This window comes from Saccopteryx leptura, chromosome 3 (genome assembly GCF_036850995.1).
Source record: "Saccopteryx leptura isolate mSacLep1 chromosome 3, mSacLep1_pri_phased_curated, whole genome shotgun sequence".
NCBI lineage: Eukaryota > Metazoa > Chordata > Mammalia > Chiroptera > Emballonuridae > Saccopteryx > Saccopteryx leptura.
The window spans coordinates 311,764,134-311,779,141 of record NC_089505.1 but is presented as its reverse complement, the minus strand read 5'-3'; positions in this window follow the sequence as shown (position 1 = coordinate 311,779,141).

Below are 15,008 nucleotides of genomic sequence, written 5' to 3'. Positions count from 1 at the left end.
ACACAGATGCTGCATGCCTGTGTGACTGCATAGTAAAATCCCTGGACATGAAGACTCAAGTGGGATTATCTTGTTGGCAACACTTAGCACTCAGAAGAGTGTTTCACTTGAGAACATCAGTGAAAGACTGGTAGGAAGGCAGAAGCAGAAAAACTGTGATATCTTTTTTCTTCTTACCCATCATACTCTTAACAATTTTATTTTATTTTTTCACACAGCTCTACAGATTCTCACTTTCTCTCATATGGTCCCTCCAGACTTGACACTTACAGAACACTTGTAAGACTAAAAATTTTCCTTTCTAAGCCATACATTAACATTTTTTTCTACAGGTTAGAATAAAAGCATTCTCATTAATTTTAATGAGTATCTAATATATCATAAAGTTTCAGGGAGTTTTTTTTTTTTTTAAACAAAGACTTTTAATAATTATTAAATGTCAGCCTTGGTATTTTCTGTGCTTTACGTAGTTTCTTAGAACTGTTTTTTGAGTGTGAGAGAAGTAAAACATTTTTTTTAACCACTTTATTTTTCTAAAAATAGAATGACCAACTGATCAAGTAAAAAGGAAATAAAAATGGAAAATAATCTGTGAATAATCATGTTAAAAAGAAACCCACCAAAACAAATAAAACAACCCCAAAAAACACTTTTAGCAAATTTTGCACCAAAAAAAAAAAAAAAAAGAAAGAAGGAGAATGGAAAAAAAGGATAAAGGAGTCTTAGCCAATAAGAAATTATTTACTCTGTTAAAACAGCAACATCTATCTTACTACCTGGTTTTCTCTTTGTTCCTGAGGCTGTTTTAGAAGCAGTAGAAGTAGCTTCAAGAGCTATGCAGTTCAGTTTTAGCTGGGGCCACTATATGTAGTGGTGGCCATAACTGATGGTAAAGCAATCTCTCTCTCTTTCTTTTTGATGTTCACCGAGGTACCTTTTCCATCACTTCAATATCTCCCTTAAAAATATTTCTACAAAGAAATTTAACACAATACTGTGAAATAGAAGAATATAATGAATCCTTCATATATCCATCATCCAGATTTAATAAGTCATTAATATTTACTAATATTTTACTATAGTTAGTCCATGTTTTAGATTTATACAACTATATTACTCCTAGGTTTTAAGATTTTTTAAGTTACTTTTTAATTTTAAAAAATATTATTAACTGATTTTGGAGAGACAGAGAGAAGAGAGAAATAGAGAGGAGAGAAGGAGAAGCACTCATTCTTGGCTCCACTTACTTATGCATTCATTGGTTGGTTCTCATATATGTCCTGCCTGATTGGGGATCAAACCTACACCCTTCTTTTGCGATGATGCTCTAACCAACTGAGCTAACCAACCAGGACAAGATTTTTATTTTTCATTAAGGTGTGATTGACATACAATAAAATTCTTCAATGTTAGGTGAATAATTTTATGAGATTTGACAAATGTGTACAGTCATGTGACAACTACCAGAATCATGATATAGAACATTCCATCACAATAAAATTTTATGTCCATTTGTAATCAGTTCTTTTCCTTCACCAAAGCTCTAGTAAACCACTGAGTTCCTTTTTTTTTCTCTGTAGTTTCGCTTTTCTAGAATTCCATAGACATGGAATCATAAACTAGGTAGTATTCTGTGTCTGGCTTCTTTCATTTTGCATAATGCTTTTGAGATTCAATCATGTTATTGAACACATCAGAATTTTTTTTTTTTTTTTTTTTTTTTTTTTTACAGAGACGGAGAGAGAGTCAGAGAGAGGGATAGACAGGGACAGGCAGACAGGAATGGAGAGATGAGAAGCATCAATCATTAGTTTTTCGTTGCACATTGCGACACCTTAGTTGTTCATTGAATGCTCTCTCATATGTGCCTTGACTGTGGGGCTACAGCAGACCAAGTAACCCCTTGCTTGAGCCAGCGACCTTGGGTCCAAGCTGGTGAGCTTTCGCTCAAACCAGATGAGCCCACGCTCAAGCTGGCGACCTCGGGGTCTCGAACCTAGGTCCTCGGCATCCCAGTCCGACGCTCTATCCACTGCGCCACCGCCTGGTCAGGCGAACACATCAGAATTTTTTTCTTTTTATTTCTCATTAGTGTTTCATTGTATGGGTATACTGAAATTTTCCATTCTGTAGCTAATGGACATTTTGATTGATATCAGTTTTTTGGCTATTCTGCATAAAGATGTTATGAACACTTGGATACATGTCTTTGTATAAACCTTTTCTTTCTAACATTTTAATTAATTTATTTATTTTATTTCTCTTGGCTAACTACTTAGGAATGGGATTTGCGACTATATGTTAAGTGTTTAATTAATTGTATAGAAAATGGCAAAACTATTCCAAAGTGACTGTACCATTTTCATTCCCACCAGCTGTGAAGGAGAGTACCAGTTGTTCCACATTCTCCCTTGTACTTTATTATGTCAGTCTTCTTAATTTTAGTCATTCTGGGGAGTGTGTAGTAAGTAGTATCTTAATTTGCATCACTTTAATGACTAATTATATTGAACATCTTCTACATGCTTATTTAACATTTGTCTACCATCTTTTGTGAAGCTTCTGTTTAAATCTTTGAACATTTAAAAAATGGGCTATTTGTCCTCTTATTATTGAGTTTTAAGGGTTTTTTAGATAATTCTGGAGACATGTCTTTTATAGGATATGTATGTTGTAAATATTTTATCCCATTTATCAACTTTGTTGGTTTTTAAAAAGAACCAGTTTTGGCTGCACTGATGTTTATTTATTTATTATTTCTATATTCCATTTCATTGATTTATGCTCTTATCTTTATTTTTTCCTTTTACTTAGGTTTGATTTGCTCTTCTTTTGCTAGTATTTTCTTAAAATGAAAGTTTAGACCTTTATTTGAGACCTTTATACCTTTCTAATATAAGTATTTAATATTTTGCCTCTAAATATTGATTTTCCTACATATCCCAGCAAATTGCCACTTAGTTAAATTTCTTTGTTGTTGTTTTTTTTGTGTGTGTGTTTGTTTCTAGATTTTCTAGCATAGAGTTGTTTAATTTTCAGATATGTAAGGCTTTCTAAAATGTTTTATTGTTAACTTTTACTTTAATTTTCTCATGGTTATAAGACATACTCTATAAGATTTAAGTCTTTTGAAATCTTTTGGGACTTGTTTTAGTGCCCAACTTATAACCTATCTTAGTGAATGCTTTATGTGCACTTCAAAGAAATATGTATTCTGCAGTTATTATGTGCAGTTTTTTAAAAATGTCAATTAAATGAAGATAGTGGTTATTGTCGTTTAGGCCACTTGTCAAAATACTAATATTTTTGTCTAGTTTTTAATAAATGACTGAAAAAGTGTGGTGTTAAAGACTTGATTGTGGATTAGTCTGTTGCTCTCCTTTGTTCTGTTACTTCTTCATATGTTTAGAAATATTCTCATTAGGCACCTAGATATTTATAATTGTTATCTCTTCCTGAGATAGTCAACCTTTTTATCATTTTCCATAGCAATACTTCCCATTTTGGTGTCTATTTTGTTTAATTTAATATAGTCGCTCCAGCTTTTTTGCACTACATTTTTTTTTCAGTTTTTCACTTTTAATCTATTTGTGTTTTTTATTTCAAGTACCTAGTTTATAGAGAGCATATAGTTGGATTTTGCTTTTATATCTAGTTTGACAATCTATGCCTTTTGCTTGGATTATCTGGTCTATTTACATTAAATATAATTATTGATATAATGGCTTTAAGTCTGCATTTTTGCTATTTTTTTTATACTGGTCTTTTATTTTGCTCTCTGTTCTTTCTTTTCTGTTTTCTTTTGTATTAATCAGTTATTTTTTAGTGTTCCATTTGAATTTGTTGGTTGGCTGCTTTCTATGTCTTTTTGTATTACTTTTTTTTAGTGGTTGCTTTAGGGTTTACAATATGCACCTTAAAATTAGTTCTATTAAATTGAGTATTAATATTTGAATTACTTCAGATAAAATATAGCCACCTTGAAGCAGTCTATTTTTATTTCCCAACTCCCAGTGCAATTTTTTTTTTTTTTTACAGAGACAGAGTCAGAGAGAGGGATAGACAGGGATAGACAGACAAGAATGGAGAGATGAGAAGCATTAATCATTAGGGTTTTTTTGTTGTTGTCGTTGTTGCGCATTGTGACACCTTAGTTGTTCATTGATTGCTTTCTCATATGTGCCTTGACCACGGGCCTTCAGCAGACCGAATAACCCCTTGCTCGAGCCAGGGACCGTGGGTCTAAGCTGGTGAGCCTTTTTGCTCAAACCAGATGAGCTTGCGCTCAAGCTGGCAACCTCGGGGTCTCGAACCTGGGTCTTCTGCATCCCAGTCTGATGCTCTATCCACTGCGCCACTACCTGGTCAGGCCCCAGTGCTATTTTTATTACATGTAGTTCATATATGTATGTTATAAATCCATGTATATGTATATATAGAACAATAAAAATAAAAACATTTTTTTTTTGTATTTCATGTATTTTCTGGGGTTCTTTATCCTAGTTATCTGAGTAGTTGCTATTGAATAGTATTCTTCTTCAGACTTTTCCTAGTGACTCTTTTCTTTCATCATAGGGAAAAATTCAGTCCATTTTTATTTATTTGAAATGTCTTTATTTTCTTTTGGCTTGATAAATAGCTTGGCTGGATATAGAATTCTTAATTGACAGTTGTTTTCCTGTTGCACTTTGAACATTTCATTCAATTTCTTCTGGTTCTCATAGTTTCTGATAAAAAGTTAGTCAATAATTTACTGAGATTCTCCTGTGTGTTATGTACATTTTATTGGCTGTTTTAAAGAATATTTATCTTTGACTTTCAGCATTTGACTATTATATATCTAAGGGTGATTTTTCTCTTTGTTTATTCTGATTGAAATTCATTGAAATGTTAGGATCTATAAATTATTTCCAACAAACTCGGATAGTTTTCAGGCATTATTTAAATAATTCCTATTCCCCACTTTTCTCTTTCTCTTTCTGGCTTTGCCATCATACCTGTTTGCACCACTTCCTTTTGTTTCCAGAGTTTTCTGAGGTATTGTTACTTTTTATTCTTTATTATTATTATTATTATTATTATTAGCTAGGGCAATTTCTATGGATCTATTTTCAAGTGTACTGATTATCGATCAGTTTCTGTATGTTCCCCAGCCAAGGACTGAACCAGCCACCTCTGCAAGTGTACTGATTATTTAATCTCATATTTTGTCTGCTTTTAGCCCATTTGGCTATTTTATAGTTGTTACTTACTTTTTAGCCTATATTATCATTTTGAAAAAATAATTTCTACTTTTCTATTGAGATGCCCATCAATTATGCTAACAAATTTTCTTTTAATTCTCCTAATATATTTTCTGTAAATTCTTTAAATATATTTATAACTTCTTTGTTGTTTTTATCTGCTAAATTCAACATCTGGCCAAAATTAGAGTCAATTCTATTGAATATCTTTTTTCTTGAACATAGGCCACGGTTTTCTCTCTTTTCATGTCTAGTTATTTTTAATTGGGAACTAGACATTCTAGGCAACATAATATAATGAACCCTGGGTTGTGTAATGTTCTTCTTGTATATTGTTGTTGTCTTTTTGTTTGTTTTAGCAGATGCTTAACCTGTCTGGATTACGATTGTAAACATTTTTTTAAATTTTATTTTTTTATGAAGAGCTGATTCATTTTTAAGGCTTTAAAATGCAGCTTAAAAAAAAACAAAAAACAAAAACCTGTTCCTTATTGTTATCCCCATAACAGCAAAAGATCCATCCAAAGATCTTGGCACAGGTGTAGCACAAGATCTGTGATCTTCTTGTTTCTCTGATTCCTCCTGTCCATGTTCCCATCTCCTCAATTTCTATCTACTTCAGGTTCTATACTCTGATTCTTCAGACTATGCAGATTCAGACCTGAGCTGCTTGTGGTTAGAAAAGAAATGCCCACAGTTAGGAAAAGTATTAAATTCAGGGTTCTGGATCTGTTTAAATTTAAAAAATAAAATTTTCTCTAGTGGCTGCCTACTTTTCCCACCAGAGTTTTATAATAATTTGGTTGCCAGTCAGGGATTTGTACATTTTTTCCCCCTCTGAATTGGTCTCATCTCTTCTGAAGCCCTATTGTTGCTAAGATTTCCCTTTTAAACTTCTGTTACTTTTCAAGCCTGAATTAAGTTTTTACTTCCTTTAGCTAATAAGGTTTTTCCCATTGTAGTTCAGCAGGCATAGCTGTGGAGATTGGGGCAGAGCCATAGACAGAATATCCACAATCTGAAGATTCTTAACTTTTCTGGTTGCAGTATTTGAAAATTAAACTTTTCTCTTGCTCTTGCTTGTGTTTGGATGCTAAGACCTTTTAATCATCCTAATTTAAACTTTACTCAGGATTTTATAGTTGTTATCTTTGAGGTTCTTTATACTCATTTTATTTCTTTATTATCACTGGCAGTTTACCCACATATTTATAAAAATATTTTAGATAAATTATAGACATCATGTCATTTCATGTACAACCTGCAAAAAATAAGAAAATTTCCTAAATTATCCACCATATCATTATCATATTTAACAAAATTAACAATCCTTATTATCTTTTAATACCTGGCTTGCATTCAGGTTTCCCCAATTTTCCCCAAAACGTCATTTAGTTTTTGTTTGAACCATAATGCAAAAAAGTTGATAGACTTTTGTTGTTATAACTTCTAAGTCTATTTTAGTTGAAATTTTCTTCTCTCTACTTCTTTTTTCAATGACATTGAGTAATTGAGAAAAAAAAGATTAATTTTTCTGTGGAGTGCTCCATATTCTAGATTTGTCTCATGTTTGAGTTTTCTTCTATCTCTTGTATTTCTTATAAATGTAAAGCTAGAGCCAAAGACTTGGTTAGAATCAACTTAAACATTTTTGGCAAGATATATTCCAGGTGATGCCATATGGTATCACATGGTATCAGACACACATGATATCAGATTACTCTGCTGTTAATGCCATTAGTGGCTTCAAGTCATCTTTAATCTCCTTCCTTCCAGATTCTTCCAGATTCTTTAAGAGATCATTTGATTAGCCAACTTGGGAATCACTATTCTTCCTATATCCAATATCTGTATGTTAGAATAATATTTCTACCCTCTAACTCTTAATATATGTAATTTTCAAAATGAGAAATGATTCTTAAATTCTTTCTGTATCTGATTGAATCCACAAAACTAAAAAAACAAACACCTGAATTGGGCCCTGGCTGGGAGGCTCAGTGGATAGAGCATTGTCCCAGTGTACCAAGATTGTGGGTTCATTTCCTGGTCAGGGCACTTACAAGAAGCAGCCAATGGTTGTACAACTAAATAAAACAACTACTACGTGAAATTGATGCTTCTCTCTTTCTCTTTCTCAAATCAATGGGAAAAACAAATATTTGAATTGACAGAAATTATCTTAGTTATCAAAGGTATATATCTATATACTGTCAAGTACCCTTTGCTATCAATATATCTATGTCTTCAGTAGTTATGCTTTGTAAGTCACTGGCTTCTAAAAATGTAGTCATTGTCATGCAGATAATTTATAATTTAGTTGTTTATTTGATTAATATAAATAGCTACAGTGAAAAAATTCAAGATAATTAAAAATATTTATGATTATAGTTACTGATTTTGATTCTGTTGATCTAGTAGTATTCACTGTGTTCAATTCCTGAGTTATAGGAAACTTCTTTTCTATATTACGCAGCTCAAGTCAGTTCCTATATATTAGATTATATCAACCTGATTAAATTTTCTTTTATGTATCTCAATTGGCAGTCATTTCCATGGGCAAAATAATGACCTTTGAATTATCTTCTTATTTGATTAGGACATGCTGTATTTTTTTAACCTCTTTCTCTCTCTTTTCTAAATCAAGATTTAGTCATGTTAATTAGAACTGGTAGACCCTACAGCCAAATTTTAAATCAAGCCAATGGTTTCTTTTTTTCTGAAACAGCAGTGGACATTCATATGAGACAATTTCCCTTTATTACCATTCACTATGGTGGAAGGAAACAGAGCAATTACTATTGCAGAGTAATTGAATACTGTTTTATTAACATGGTCTTTCATCTCAGGCAGGAGTTCTGGGATTCATGAGGATGTCCATTTTCTGTGAAATACTATCCTATTTAAATAGATTAATTCACAATCTAGAGTTATAAAAACATAAAAGAATAAAGAGGAACTAAAATCGGGATAGAGAATAAAATGTAAGAATCAATTAACTTGCATCCTTTTAAAAATATTTTATGTACTATTACCTTTAATAATTAGATACATTCTTTCTATTTCTTACCTGAGCTATTGTTCTTTTTTATGTCAGATACTTGACATGTTAGAGTAGAGAAAAGGAATTAAAACTTGATTAATGGTCCTAAATAAATTTAAATCATTTAGATAATATAAATTGTATAAGTGGATGCTTGTTTTTAAGTAGTAGTTGGCTCTGTTAGCAGACATTATTTGGATTTTAAATTACAGTTTACTTTTTCTGCCCAGTCAGTTTCCTGGAGTAATGGTATTATGGGTATTTTGGAACTTATATGAAAGGAACTTTTTTGGTATAAAAGAGCCATAGAAACAAACTTTTCTGATAATTCTTTCTTTTAAGAGCAACTATTGTTTCTCCTAAGGGGAAGTGAAAATTAAATCACAGAGAAATGGAAGAATTGTCTTTTAAAGTCAGGTCGTGTTTAATTCAATTGTATATTCATCTTGTCCTTTATACCTGAGTAGTCCTTTATTTTTCTAGATCAGAGAATTTATGTTGTTTTCTGTATGTACTTTGCATGTATTTGTATGTCTATATTTTCTTATGTATGAAATAGATTTGCTTGATGGCATTAAAAGCATTTTTTAAAAAAGTGACATTTATTTAATTTTTTGATTTTCAAATAAAATTTGGTTCAGGCTCCGTGTAACTATAATGTTTTTAATCCTAAGAATTACATTCTTCTCCTCCCAACCTCTGGGTTCTCCACAGTAGAAGGAGATAGATCTCAGCTTCAATTTGAGAGTCCCACTTTAATACTTTCCTGGCTACCTGCAGAGAATTATTACAATGTAAGGTAGAGTGGTGGCTCTTAAGACTATGGCCAGTTTCACCATGACCTGCTGTCCATTGCTACCTGGGCATTTAGACTTGTTTTCTTTCCCACCTAGGAACCCTTGCTCCCAGTGGTAACAGTGGATAGAGATGGTTGTCAGGAAACCTTTTTTGTTGTTGCTGGATCAAGAGAGCCTTTCTTCCAAAGTCCTCTTGTATTTCAAGACCTCTAAACTATACTCTAGATTTCTTATCACTTGTGGTAGATTATTTTAATAGGTACTATGACATCGTGATTTATAATAAGAAGTATATATTTGGTCATCGTGCCTATTTCTAGCACAGAGCTCCTAAAACCCTTGGAATTTTCTAAGTGCCAAGAGCATCAAAAGTCTTTTGTTATGTTACTGAGGTGACTTTTGGACTGCTCTGAAGGATGGAGTCTGGTTGCTGGGAGAGCCAACCATGTGATTAGAGCGCTGGAAATTCAGCGGCACCCCACCAAACTCTGTAGAGAGCTAGTTATCAAGTTCAATTACCAACGGACAATGATTTAATCAATCATGCCTATGTAATAAAACTTATATGAACCCCACAAGGATGAGGTTTGGAGAGTTTCCAGGTTGGTGCCCTGGGGAGATTTGGGAGAGTTATGCTTCCAGAGAGCACAGGGAAGCTCCTTACCCCTTCCTTACCCTTGGCCCTGTGCATCTCCTCAGCAGGGCTCTTTCTGAGTTACAGTCTTTATAAACTGGTGACCTGGGGAGTAAACCAGCTTCCTGAGTTCTGTGATCCATTCTAGCAGGTTAATTGAATCCAAAGAGGGGGTTTGGTGAACCTTTGAATTATAGCCACATAGGTCAGAAGTATAGGTAACAACCTAAACCTGCAATTCGCAACCTGAGTGGAAGGGGGTCACTGGAACCTCCAATTTGTAGCCAGTTGGTCAAAAGCACAGTTAATAACAGTGGGCTTGTGATTGGCATCTGGAGTGAAGGGTGGTCTTGTGGGACTGAGCCTTTTACCTGTGGAATATGATGCTATTTCTGGGTAGGTAAGTGTCAGAATTGAGTTAAATTATAGGACATCCCGCTGGCATCCTGGAGAATTGCTGGGGGGGAGTATGTGGGAAACCACCCTCCTCACACATTGAAACTTGGCCTAGAACCCATTTAGATACCATGGAATGTCTGCCCACATGTGTTCATCTTTTTCACAAGCATAGAAAATAGGGGCACTTCTTTCTTAGAGGTTGGTTGATGTCTGAAACGCACTCCTGTACCTGAGCACAGCAGAGAGCTTTTATTTCCACTTTTTTACAGATTTGAACCCACCCTGCCTGGTCATGCTCTGCACGCTGCGAGTCAGCCAAAGAACAGACCCGAGTGGCCCGTCCCTTCCACTCTGCAGCCAGTTCCGAGTATTCTCCAAAGGGGCAGGGCCCATAGGATTGCTGTCTCAAAGTCATTTTGCTCCAATTAGAGAAGCCATAATACTTGTTGGGGAACATTATGCTTAGGGAGATTCTTAGCAATCAGGAAGGAGATGTCCATAGTGTAATATAATGTATATATTACATAGTGATTACATAGTGATAAAAGCTCTTTGATCCTGACAACAAAATAACATCCAGCCTAAGAAAAAGTCTCATAAGAGTTTATCTGAGCCAGGCTGACAGTTGCCAGGAAATAAAATCTCTATGGACTGCGAAAATGCTGCGGAGAATAGCAGTTTTGCAGCCTATTTTATACATCAGAATAAAAAGAGGAGATGGAGGAGGGTGACATGAAATTCACTGGTGGTAGGTTAGGGAGGCCAGAGAAAGCAAAGTGGTGAAATCTCTGAGATTGGATAAAAAGTAAAATGGATAGACACAGTTTTAAAATTGGTAGTTGCAGGTTAGTTAACATTTACAGCACACAGTGATGGTACGTGGTCAGCAAGATAACAGTGTGGTCTCATGTTCTGGTGCTTGGTGCAGGAGGTCTGGAAAAGAAAATCACTCGGATACTTCAAAGGAATGCTATCTTAGATGCACAAAGAGGGGAGACGATCGCAAAGGTGAAGACTGACCTTTGTCAAGGAAATTACAGGCTTAGGAAGGGACTACCCACCATACCCTGTGGTAAATTAGGAATTTTTATGTTCAGACCACACTGTGGCATTACTGTTGACCTTTGAGGTTATAAAGCCCACCATGTGGGCCTCCCCTGAGTTTTCCAGGTTTAGCATATGGCCCTTTTTTTTTTGTCCACACTCAAAATATGTTACACCTTTTTTGTTTTAACGTGAATCTGGCTTTATGTTTACTCATCAAGGTTGTTGTCAAATTCAGTCAGTCATTTGGAGCACACTTTTTTCTGTTCTCTGAGACGCTCCAGGATCCACAGAACGTACTTGGTGCAGAGCATGGTGTCTCGATGTTGTCATTGCTGACGTGTGTCAGAGCATTCTTTGCTGTGAGGAGCTGATCTGTACAATGCAGGGCGCTGGGTTGCAGCCTCAGTCTCTGCCCACTGGATGTTGGAAGCACCACCCAGGTGCTTATCTGGGAAAAGTAGAACTATTTCCTCTCTCCTTCACTGTCCCCCTTCAACTGGGACAACCCAAAGTGTCTCCAGGCATCCCCTGGTTTCCTGCTGAGGGCTAGTCACTGGTGGAGAAGGAGTCTCGTTTCAGTCCCAGTGTTCATGGCTGCTCCTTGCCTTTGTCTCTGACAATGCCTGCCTGTCATCGTCTGAAGGCTGGCCTCCAGTTCCTCTTCTCTGAGCCCTGAGGATCTTTGCCAAGGCTGCACACTGCTGTGCTAACTGCCTAGAGTCATTAGGTTCCCTGCAATGAGCCTGCCTAGCGTTGTTGCAAACCTTGGACGTGCCCAGTACACAGAGCAGGATCCCTGGGCGACTGACTGTCCTCCACTGTCTGGCGGTCCATTTGTTTCTGAGTTCAGATCTTTTCTATCTCCTTCATTTCTATAACACTTCTCATCTTAGAAAATCTTGTTCACTGTTGTTATTAAATTTAAATTAGCTTTGAGAACAGCTCTTAATTGTCTGGGCAAAGCGGAACCGCACACCCAGGACACAAAGCCCTGGTTTTCTCACTAATGCTCAGCATGGGGAAATGGAATTCACCAACCTCCCTTTCTTGCTTATTTTTATTTTGACGGCATTGTTCTCTAATACCTTTCCCTTCCTGTATCCTCTCTCCTTCTCTTCTCAACGCGTTGTATTTCTTCTGTTCTCCCCTTCTGCCTCTTCTCCAAAGAAAGCAGTATGGGCACAGCAGAGGTAGATTAACAGGAAGGAAAGGGCGCCTTTATCTCACACCGCTGCTGCCTCAGAGGAGGCAGAGATTGGGAGTTACATCCTTTTTTTTTTTCAGAAAGAAACAGTCATATGTGTTTAGACTGGACAATAAAGGCTCTTCTTGTAAAATACAATAGATAATTGTAAAAGTTATAATGCCAATACAAAGGTCTGCTTCTCCTCCTCGTTTTTTTTTTTTTTTTTCAAATTTATTTGGTTTCTGTTTTTCAGCCTGTGGCAAACATTGTTTGAACCTTGGAGTCAAGAGCTCTGACTTATCTCCACATGGGAGGCAGCAGGCTGGGGAGAACCACACGTACCTTAGTGGAAATCTTTTGCAATGGGAGTGGTGGCTACTATCATTTCTTTGAACACTAAAAAAACCCATTTTCAATCAAAGTAAAGGCAGGGGCAGGATTGAGATTCATCCATAAAATGGAATGGAAAAATTCCTGGCCGAGTCTCCAAGGCTGGCAAGTCAGTAATTTTCCTTTTCCTTATCCACAAAAGGTCAGGAAACTCATTTAGTCCCTGGATGATATACTGACCGTATCCGCAGGCATTTCCCAAACCTGGCCATCCTCCAGGCCACCCTTTCCACACTGCTCTCCACCTCCCACCACCCCACGCCTAGACCTCTGCAGGGTACAGCTGCGCTCCTACACGTCTGCCTTCTGACTGTCCTCTCCCTTCCTCAGCCACCGAGGGGCTCCTGTTTGCTGTAAGTGAGGATGTTGCGACTCATTTTCCCACGAGCATGCCCTGGGGATGAAGTCAGTTCTCCAGGTTGAGTGGCAGGGGATAGGATCTGAGCCACACTCCCTCACGCAGCTTGGCGAAGATCCAGCCATTCGAAGCGGTCTGCCTTGGGTCGAGAGGCTCCATAGCTCATCTTCCAGACTTCTTGCTTTCTGTTTCATTCATTTCAGTACCTCTTAGGTAGCAGCCTGGCACACTTCACAGAAAAGTCCTAAATACTTTTACCCTGCTGTGACATCTGCTCTGAATTGTGAGCCTCCAAATATTTAAATCTGGCTTAAGTGAAGGCTCAAAGCTTCTCATAGTCTGGACCAGTGCTAGAAGGTAACTGGAAGGCAGTTGTATTTCTATCCTGAAGTACCATTCTTACAGTTATCTGGAACTCGTATTAATTGATGCTAAACAGACTGCTAACACTGTAACATTATTTACACCCAGATTCATAGGCCATTAGTATCCCACATGATGCTGCTATATGTAATAACATTTTAAAAATAGACTTTATTTTTTAAAGCATTTTTAGGGTCACAGCAAAAGTGAGTGGAAGGTAAAGATATTTCCCATATACTTCCCACCCCACACATGCATAGCTCTCCCCATTATCAACATTCCCCACCAGAGCAGCACATCTGTTACAATTGATGAACCTGCACTGACACATCATTATCATCCAGAGTCCATAGTTTACATGAGAGCAGACAAGCATATTAAGTTAACTCACATTACACGTAGGTATGCAAAGAAAATATGGCTGCCTAGCAAGTTTTAGCAAAATAGCAGAGATATATTGGAATACAAGTATAAATGATAACATAATAAATACCAGCAAACCCGTGTACTGGGCCCCGTTGGATTGCTCCCCCTTCCCTCATAGGTGGACACTTATTCTGAATTTTCACTTTACTATTCCATGTAATTCTTTATATTTTTATTTTATATTCATGGAGTGTGAGAGACAACCAAGCATAGAAGTTAACAGCATAGACTCTGGAATCAAACTGCTTGGATTAGAATCCTGGTGTCCATACTTACCACTTCAGCAGTTTGTAAAAGTTATTTAACTTCTTTATATATACACCTCAGCTGTCCTATCTGTAAAATGGAGATAGTAAGAGTACCAACCTTTTAAGTCTGTGAAGAGTAACTGATCAGTATAGGTAAAATCTTATAACAATGCCTGGTGCATAAGAAGCACCATAATAAATGTTTGCAATTATTATCTTAAACCAATATATATATTTTGTGAGAGAGAGAGACAGAGAGAGAGAGAGAGAGAGAGAGAGAGAGAGAGACAGACAGATAGGAAGGGAGAGAGATGAGAAGCATCAACTCATAGTTGAATCACTTTAGACGCTGGGCTTCAGCAGCCTCTGGGCTCAAGCAGCGACCATGGGATCATGTTGATGATCCCACTCTCAAGTCTATGACCCTGTGCTCTATTGGGATGAGCCCTGACTCAAGCAGGTGACTTTGGGGTTTTGAACCTGGGTCTTCAGCATCCCAGGTTGATGCTGTATCCACTGTGTCACAACTGGTTAGGCTTAAACCAATAACCTTTGCATATTTTAAACTTTGCTTAAATGACATACTATATGATATGTATATGTATCTTTTAGCAAGTTTCATTTTTTTGCTAATACTATATTTGTGACCTAATATTCCTCCATGTTGATATACATAATTTTCTTATATGGTATATCATTATGTGATTTTATCCCAATTTATATCCCAATTCTTCTGTTGAAGGACATTTGGGTCATTTCAGGTTTTATGGGTATTTTTGTATGCTTCTTCTTATACACAAGAGCAACATTTTCTTTAAGGTCTACATACAACAAAAGAATTTCTGGGTCTTAAATTTTATTTACTTTTTATTACATA